Raw genomic sequence first — 10,825 nt, forward strand, 5'->3', positions numbered from 1 at the left:
ATCTGGGGTTTAAATTAAAATATGTTTGGATCTTATATATGTTTTCAATATATGATTGTGTAATGTAATTGTATATCTTTTTATCACATTGTATGCTAACTGCGTATGTAGAGGTTTGTGGTTCTGTGGGTATTTGTTTTTGTGTATTTTGGGTAAATGGTTTTTATAAATAACTGGTTTGAGTTTGTATTTCGTGATTTCTCACTAACTCTTCTGCTTGTACCTGCAGATGTATTTAAACAAACATTATGGGTTTTAGGGAGTTTCCCATCGTCTCCTTTTATCTCTGGAATTTTACCGTCTTCCGATCGACGTAGCTCCACATTTTTATAGTCATGCTGCTGACTTATATTAGCTTTAGACCTCAGGTTATCTTCATTAGTCTTTAGCTTTTGTATCTCATTGTCCATTCTGTCCACTTTAGTACAAAGTGTAGTAATGGCTTTGAGTAGTTCATCAATTGTATGTTCGCTTTTGTTCTCAGTCTGAGTAGCTTTGTCTTGATAAGTAGTCTGCAACACCATTCCTATTAGCCTTTATTACTTCAATTATAAATGTAAAGTTTACTATATTTAATACCAATCTTCTTATTTATTTAGTTGTAATTTAATATTGTAACTTTCCAGTAATCCACCATTTAACTTTTGTATTATCTGTTTTCACAATAAATTCATTGTAAACTATATATGATTCAAACGCTAATAAACATTTATATAATGCAAATAACTGTTTCCTATTTATTTCCCATTTTAGTTGTGCTTCTGTATATGACCCTGAGTAATATCTACAATGATGTTCAGTTTGTTCATTATCATATCAGTACTATAAAACTCCTCCATAACTATAATTACTTGAGTCTGTTTCTAATATATATATAAATCGTTTTTCTTCATCTGGAAAATATAGTTTAGGTAATTTTTTGAATAAATTCTTGATACGTCTTATATGATCTTTATCTTTATTATCAAAATAATATTCCACATCTTTCCTATGTTTTTTATGTAATGGTTTTAGATATTCTGCTAATTTTGGTATATATTCTCTTACCTGATTTACTATTCCTAAAAATGATTTTAATTTCTTTTTCGTATCTATATTTTCATCACTATTAACAATTTTTTGTACTATATGTGTTTGCATTTTTATTCCATTTTTATCTATTTGTATTCCTAGAAGTTCTATCAGTGGTTTCATAATTTCTGCTTTCTTTTTACTTAAGCTTATACCAGAATGTTTAATTATATGTATAAATTTTTCTAATAATCTAATATTTTCATCTTGTGTTTTTGAGTATAATAATATATCATCTATATAAACAATGCAATTTTCTAATTGATTAAAATAGTTGTCCATTAAATGTTGGTATCTACCTGGTGCATTTTTATATCCAAATGGCAGAACATTCCATTGATAAAATCCTTGTGGTACAGTAAATGATGTTAGCTGTTTAGATTCTTCTTCTAGTTTTAAGTGATAAAATCCTGATTTACAATCAAATTTACTGAAATAATTATATCCTTGTATCTGTCTTATTTTTAGTATCTTATTTGTTATTGGGTAATAATATGTTTTAGTTTTAGCATTTAGGTTGTGATAATCTATAACCATTCTACTTTTACCTCGTTTTTGTTCACTACGTTTATTAACTATAAATGCTGGACTTGTATGTTTACTATTGCTTTCTTGTATATAATTATTCTTCAATAGTTCATCTATATGAATTTTGAATTCTTCTAAATCACCAAAATTATATTTTAATGGTTTTTGTGTTATTATACTATTTTCATCTATTAATTCAAATTTTACTTTCATTTTATGCTTTTCCCATCCTTGTAATGGATTTTCACTATATAATAATTCTAGTTGTTCGTTAATTATTTTAACTTTATCTATTGTAAATATGATAATTTCTAATTGCGTTATTTGATTTTTATTTATATTTTTCATTTCTTGGTTTATCTTTTCACTTCCTTTTATCCATTCTATAGGTTTACGTTGTTTATTATTTACTTTTTTTGCTCTTATCTTATTTCCGCATGGTGTAGTAAACCACCAATGTGTTTTCGTTATAATATGTGGGTAAAATCTTTCTAGAAATGGCATTCCTAATAACATATCTTTTGTTGTAAATTCAAAATTATACATTTCTTCTATTGTTAGTATTTTATCCCATATTTGTATTTTTATATTTTTTGCTTTATATGTAATCATACTTCCTTCATTATTAAATCCTGTTAGAAAAAGTTAAACCATACAATATAGAAAATGAACAATTAACAATAACTTGTCAAAATAAGAAAATAATTATGAAAAGAACAAAATGAATAATGAAAATATATATACTTGCAAAAATTATTGTAGAAGGATATCACAACAGATACTATACTCGTATGATAGATACAGGAGCAGAAGCGAATATATGTAAATATAATTGTTTACCAGAAGATAAATGGGAAAAATTAAAAACACCTATGGTGGTAACATGATTTAATAATGAAGGTAGTATGATTACATATAAAGCAAAAAATATAAAAATACAAATATGGGATAAAATACCTATACTAAATAAGAGGATAATAAATAAATAAATACAAGATATAAAATCTAAAGCACCCATAAAATACGTACATTTAGGAGGAACAGAAATATTAATAAAAACATGTGTTAGAGAGGGAATAGATACACCTATTGAAATATATTTAGCTGATGATAGAATTATACACCCTATAGAAAAAAGCGTAATCAGTGCAGTAAAAGGAAACTTAATATACCAATAATTTAAAATCATTATAACTGTCAACTACTCGGTAGCATTAACAGATAGAAATATAGATAAATCATTAGTCTTATATTGGAAACTGTCTGGAATAGAACTAGCACCAGGCAGTAAAATATTTACAGCAAGATGTAAAAATTTATATATACTAACAACAAAACATAAAGTAGCAGCAAGAAATAAAATAGATAAAATAAAGATAGAAAATCCTTTTGAAAAGATAATTACTGTAATAGACAATAATGACTATAATTACAAAGAAATTGATATAGAAGAAGACTTAGAAATTGTAAAAGAAAGATTGAATACTTCAAGTGTACCAAATACATTAATGAGAGCTACCTCATCAAGAATGAGCACATCTAAAAGGAACTATGAAATCTCACAAAATTTATTACATAAAGAAGAAATAACACCATACCATTATTTTATAACAGGAATAATAGATCAAAGAAGATATAAAATTTTGATAAATACAGGACAAGAAGAAAATTATAAAACAAGAGAACTATTATTAGAAACAGAAATTATAAAAACGGGACACATATACCCTGGATTACCTAGTGAGATAGTAACTACAAATGAAGAGATAACAGAAAAAGAAATAATTATAGGAGGAATACCATTAATAATACCATTTAAAATTTTTCAAGGAAATCAGAATATTACATTAGGAATAAAATGGTTAGAAAAAGTTAAACCATACAATATAGAAAATGAACAATTAACAATAACTTGCAAAAATAAGAAAATAATTATCAAAAGAACAAAATGAATAATGAAAATATATATACTTGCAAAAATTATTGTAGAAGGATATCACAACAGATACTATACTCCTATGATTGATATAGGAGCAGAAGCGAATATATGTAAATATAATTGTTTACCAGTAGATAAATGGGAAAAATTAAAAACACCTATGGTGGTAACATGATTTAATAATGAAGGAAGTATGATTACATATAAAGCAAAAAATATAAAAATACAAATATGGGATAAAATACTAACAATAGAAGAAATGTATAATTTTGAATTTAAACCAAAAGATATGTTATTAGGAATGCCATTTCTAGAAAGATTTTACCCACATATTATAACGAAAACACATTGGTGGTTTACTACACCATGCGGAAATAAGATAAGAGCAAAAATAGTAAATAATAAACAACATAAACCTATAGAATGGATAAAAGGAAGTGAAAAGATAAACCAAGAAATGGAAAATATAAATAAAAATCAAATAACGTAATTAGAAATTATCATATTTACAATAGATAAAGTTAAAATAATTAACGAACAACTAGAATTATTATATAATGAAAATCCTTTACAAGGATGGGAAAAACATAAAATGAAAGTAAAAATTGAATTAATAGATGAAAATAGTATAATAACACAAAAACCATTAAAATATAATTTTGGTGATTTAGAAGAATTCAAAATTCATATAGATGAACTATTGAAGAATAATTATATACAAAAAAGCGATAGTAAACATACAAGTCCAGCATTTATAGTTAATAAACATAGTGAACAAAAACGAGGTAAAAGTAGAATGGTTATAGATTATCGCAACCTAAATGCTAAAACTAAAACATATAATTACCCAATACCAAATAAGATACTAAAAATAAGACAGATACAAGGATATAATTATTTCAGTAAATTTGATTGTAAATCAGGATTTTATCACCTAAAACTAGAAGAAGAATCTAAACAGCTAACAACATTTACTGTACCACAAGGATTTTATGAATGGAATGTTCTACCATTTGGATATAAAAATGCACCAAGTAGATACCAACATTTTATGGACAACTATTTTAATCAATTAGAAAATTGCATTATTTATATAGATGATATATTATTATACTCAAAAACACAAGATGAACATATTAGATTATTAGAAAAATTTATACATATAATTAAACATTCTGGTATGAGCTTAAGTAAAAAGAAAGCAGAAATTATGAAACCACAGATAGAATTTCTAGGAATACAAATAGATAAAAATGGAATAAAAATGCAAACACTTATAGTACAAAAAATTGTTAATAGTGATGAAAATATAGATACAAAAAAGAAATTACAATCATCTTTAAGAATAGTAAATCAGGTACGAGAATATATACCAAAATTAGCAGAATATCTAAAACTATTACATAAAAAACATAGGAAAGATGTGGAATATTATTTTGATAATAAAGATAAAGATCATATAAGACGTATCAAGAATTTATGCAAAAAATTACCAAAACTATTTTTTCCAGATGAAGAAAAACGATTTACATATATATTAGAAACAGACTCAAGTAACTATAGTTATGGAGGAGTTTTAAAGTACATATATGATAATGAACAAACTGAACATCATTGTAGATATTACTCAGGGTCATATACAGAAGCACAACTAAAATGGGAAATAAATAGGAAAGAGTTATTTGCATTACATAAATGTTTGTTAGCGTTTGAACCAGATATTGTTTACAATGAATTTATTGTGGGAACAGATAATACACAAGTTAAATGGTGGATTACTGGAAAATTACAAGATTAAATTACAACTAAAGAAATAAGAAGATTGGTATTAAATATATTAAAATTTACATTTACAATTGAAGTAATAAAGACTAATAAGAATGGTGTTGCAGACTACTTATCAAGACAAAGCTACTCAGACTGAGAACAAAAGCGAAGATACAATTGAAGAACTACTCAAAGCCATTACTACACTTTGTACTAAAGTGGACAGAATGGACAATGAGATACAAAAGCTAAAGACTAATGAAGATAACCTGAGGTCTAAAGCTAATATAAGTCAGCAGCATGACTATAAAAATGCGGAGCTACGTCGATCGGAAGACGGTAAAATTCCAGAGATAAAAGGAGACGATGGGAAACTCCCTAAAACCCATAATGTTTGTTTAAATACAGCTGCAGGTACAAGCAGAAGAGTTAGTGAGAAATCACGAAATACAAACTTAAACCAGTTATTTATAAAACCATTTACCCAAAATACACAAAAGCAAATACCCACAGAACCACAAACCTCTACATACGCAGTTAGCATACAAAGTGATAAAAAGATATACGATTACATTACACAATCATGTATTGAAAACATATATAAGATCCAAACATATTTAAATTTAAACCCCAGATCCACACAAACCAAAAGCCCAAATGAAGATTATATAACCGAAAAACTACAAGGATATAATAGATTGATTGCACAACCCAAAACTAGTTCAAACTTAGTTAAAACATGTTACAGTTATGGATTGCTAAGTACCGTATACACATATGATGAAGAAGAAATAAGTGGAATACTAGAATTATACAAAGCGTTCGTCATATACAAAAGAGTTACCAAAGGAAATTTATTTTATATTAAGTTTTATACAACACCAGCTGAGATATTATATGAAGAAATCAAGTAACCAATTCATGTTATAAAGATAGGTTTGACCAAGGATATGATAATACAAGAAGATATAGAAAAACAAGCTGAAATACCAAAGATAGAAATACCAAACTTTTATGCAAATAAAAGGATAATTGGTATATCAACAATTATACAAGAACTAGCTAACAATTATTTAAACGGCAATGCTATTTGGAGTTACTATGCAAGAGACCAAGTTATGATATATTCAAACTCAAAAGAATTAAGAAGAGCATATATGGATGAAGTCCAGCGATGGATTCTATCATTATTAAAACCAGAGGAACAACCTACAACAAGAGCATTAAAAAACAAATTTATTTCAGAAGATTTATTAATCAGATATTGTAAACTTATTGGACAAAAATATCCAGATCACAGATGTTCCAAATGTAACGGAGAAGATAATGTTATACCAGATGTTGATTTAGAGTAAAAAGCGAAAGAGATAAGCAAGCTATGATGACAAAACAAAAGAAGAAAAAGACATAAAGAAGATGGCCAACAAAGAGATAAGAATTGTTGAAATCTAAGAGCAAAAGATAGGATGTTTCAAAGATAAGATTCCTTTGAAGATAAGATTTACTTTTTGTTAGTCAATGTATAGCGGCTATTTGTAATGTTTTTATTTTAAAGTCGTAAAGTAAATAGTAGTGAATAGTATGTCGGCCATATAAAAAATAAAGGCCAATTATGTGTTTTGTTTTCTTGTGTTGGCCGAATATAAATAGGCCAGGTGTAAAGTAGTATGAAAAGGAGTGCCGGCCATTTGGCCAAAGTGTTGAGTTTTCTTGTATAAATAGAGGGCTTTCCCTCATAATAAAATCATCCCTTTCCTCTATATCTCTCTCTCACTCTTAATTCTGCTTCCACTTAAAATTGGTATCATAGCAGTCAGGTACAAAATAAGCTAACAAAAAACTAAAGCTATTGAAAACAAATCCGATATGAAAAACCTACAGAAACAGGTATACTCAATTATATTCATGTGTAGCTAAACTGCTTTATTCCTAATAATCTCTTGTTGATTATAATTTTTTATCATGTGTTAATAATGTTATAATAACCATCATTAGAAAGTTTGCTACAGAAATATTCTGCGAGTAAGTATGCCCAGACTACGCCATCCTAATGTTGAAACCGGTAGGCAAGAAGGCCGTTTAGGGGAATAAACAAAGTTGAGGCGCTGTTAGGGTAACTAATCAAAGAAGAAAGTTGTAGTAGTGACCAGACGAGATGATTATTAAACCATTATTATTACATAATAAATAAGTATAATCTATTAAGAGGTTAGAAGGAATAAAATTTTAGCGAAAATATGATAAACTGAAATCCTATTTATTAGAAGATGATGTTAATTACAAGATAACAATACTTTATATATTAAAAAGTCTAAATACTGATACAAAAAGAGAAATTTATGAAAAATTATTGATGTATGAGATAATAGAAGAAACAACCCAAGGTTGGGCAGAATTAATTATACAAGATGATTTTGACATAGATTTATATGACGATATAGAATTATTCATAGATCAATGATAAATTATTTATACTTATAATTCTGGAGAGAAACTAAAGAAGAAATAGAAATACTTGAAAAACTACTAATTGAAAATTTTTACAAATATTTAAGAACTAGAGAAAGTGAATATTTAGAATATATTACAAGCAACGCTAATGTAATACAAAGATTAGATCTACTTAAAAAAGAATATTACGAAAAAATATTTTATTCTTAAAACTATGAAGAATAATCAAACATCAAATAAAGTAACTACAATAACAAAAACTAAAATAGAAAGAAAAGTACGAAAGACACAGAAAAAGTTAAAAACCTTATACATAGAATATGAATTATTTCAACTTACTAAAACAAATAATAGTAAAACAAATCTTTTGATAGATATAATTTCTAAAACAGAATATAAATATGTTTGTTATCTGAAAAAACAATATGAACAAAGAAATATATAAGCAACAACCTATAGAGAAAATAATTGAAAAAAGACAAGAATTACAACACAGGAGAGAAAGATTAGAAGAAAATATGTGTAACAACCTGTTTTGTAGGTTCGAGCAATAAAAATATTTTGAAAATAACCGACTGAGTCGACGGATCAGGCGACGGACCTTCATGGTCACGACGGACCATCGAGGGTCTTCGTTCCAAAACACTTCAACTCTGAAATCTGGGTACTGAGATCGACTCTCTGATCTTCGCAACGAAACTGTAGGACGGACCGTCGCTGATACGACGGGCCGTCACAAGCCTCTTTACCGAATTTAACTCTCTGAACTTTGTGACGGACCTGCAGGACGGACCTTCATAGACACGACGGACCGTCACAGGTTGCGTAACCTAACTGGGTCAGATTTCTGCTAAAAGTTTTAAAGGGGTGTTTTGGACTATTCATGACAAACTTTATGAAATTAGTAGGGTTATTTTAATAATTTATTTACTTGGGGGTTAAAGGAGATAACCTTGAAATAAATAATGGGTTACTTTTATCATAATGAATTATATGATAATTAGGGTAAAAGAAAAAGAATCTGGAGAAGAAAAGGAAAAAGACAGAAAGGGGAGAACGAGCGAGCGAGAGAGAGAACGAAGAGGAGAGCAAAAGGCATCGGGGAGATAGCTTGCTCGATCACGATTCTTCGGTGGAGGTAGGTTATGGTTTATGCTATGTGATAGTAAACTCTTAATAGCGATAGATATGTATTGGGTGGTATTGTAAAGTCTTCTATATACTTGATTGTGTGTTTGTATGTTGTGATCGTATAATAGTGGTAATTAGAATGAAGAGATTGCTGAACCTTTAATACGAAATCCTCTTTGTAAAGATGATGCTTGACATAAAGAAAGCTTGATCAACTGAAATAATGAGATAGATGGATCGGAGTGTCACGTTCCGACACGTAGGAATAATGGATCGGAGTGTTACGTTCCGACACGTAGGAATAATGGATCGGAGTGTCACGTTCCGACACGTAAGAATAGTGGATCGGAGTGTCACGTTCCGACACGTAGTATTAGGGGATCGGATGTCACGTTTTGACACGTAGCATTAGGGGATCAGAGTGTCACGTTCCGACACGATAAGAATAAAGAGAACTAATCTTGAATTAACTTAATGTACTCGAACTCAAAGAATCGGGTTCCCAAATGAGTATGGTGTGGAGGCTTGAGTCCTCATAGGTGTGCTTGGTGTTGTTGCCAATGGTTCCTGTACTTTTTGATTGTCACCTGTTAAGTATTGTGGTTGATTTTACATTATTATTCCGTATATATATTGCTTTCTATTTTGAGTTGGCCGATGATACCTACTCAGTACGTGTTCCTTGTACTGACCCCTACTTTTATGTTCTTCTTGTTGTTTTGTGGAGTGCAGCAAGTGCACCAGTGACTTCGACTCGTCCGCAACTCTCGCCAGTCTCCAGCACGTCAGATTTCAGGGTGAGCTATTGTTCCTAGCTCGGACTGGATTCTTTCATACACGTCTTGATGTCCTTGAAGCTCGGACATGGACTATCGTTTTACTTATTGTAGTTCTTAAATACTCTTAGACTTAGTTATTTGAGGATAGATGTTCTTGATGTGATGACTTCCAGATTTTGGGGATGATAAGTATTATACATTAGAAGTTTATTTATTGGTTATATTAATGAGTTTTGGTCTTCCGCATTATATTTTGTTCATTATGGTTGAAATATTGGTAAACGTGGGGGTTTAGATTTGTTGGTTCGCTCACATAGGAGGATAAGTGTGGGTGCCACTCACGGCTCGTTTTGGGTCGTGACAAACTTGGTATCATAGCTTTAGGTTCGTTGGTCTCATCACAGAAGAACGAGTCTAGTAGAGTCTTGAGGAACGGTAGGGGGACGCCCTTACTTTTCTTTGAGAGGCTATAGGACTTTAGGAAAACTCCATTCTTTCTTTCTTTCGTGCTATTACTTGGGTCCAATTGGTATCTAGGTGATACAAATTGGTATCTGACATCCTCACTCTATCTCGCAGATGGTTAGAACTAGAGCAACAACTGTGTCAACACCCGCACCGGCAGGACAGGGTGCGTCTGAGCCAACCATTGGGACCGTAGCTCGAGGAGGAGCAGTGGCAAGAGGCCGTGGTAGAGGTCGCAGGAGGACGCCCTCTAGAGGTAGAGGACAAACACCTGGTCCAGCTAGTAATAGGGCAGTGACTCCTCCACCGACTGATGAGGTAGTGAGAGAGGGTGAAGAAGGGGAAAATGAGCAGGTTCAAGATGAGGAATTACCACCCCAGCCTACCCGAGAGATGATTAACCAGGTTCTTACCTATCTTAGCGGGTTATCTGATCAGGGCCAGACACCTCCAGTGTTTTCTGCACCAGCACCTCAGGTTCAGGGGGTACAACATGCAGCCGCTGTGGCTCCCCGCATGGATGCCTCATTGGAAGTAGGCACGTTTCCTCGATTGACTACAGGGTCCATAATGACAAGTGATCAGCATGAACTTTTCACGAAATTCTTAAAGTTAAAACCTCCAGTATTCAAGGGTGCTGAATCTGAAGATGCCTATGATTTTCTGGTTGATTGTCATGAGCTGCTACATAAGA

At 30.4% G+C, this 10,825-nt stretch overlaps 1 pseudogene; it reads left to right on the plus strand.

The window, feature by feature from the left end:
• Positions 1–5,418: 5,418 nt before the first annotated feature.
• On the plus strand, positions 5,419–6,660 carry LOC107025009 (annotated as a pseudogene).
• The last annotated feature ends 4,165 nt before the right edge of the window (positions 6,661–10,825 follow it).

This window comes from Solanum pennellii, chromosome 7, assembly GCF_001406875.1.
Source record: "Solanum pennellii chromosome 7, SPENNV200".
NCBI lineage: Eukaryota > Viridiplantae > Streptophyta > Magnoliopsida > Solanales > Solanaceae > Solanum > Solanum pennellii.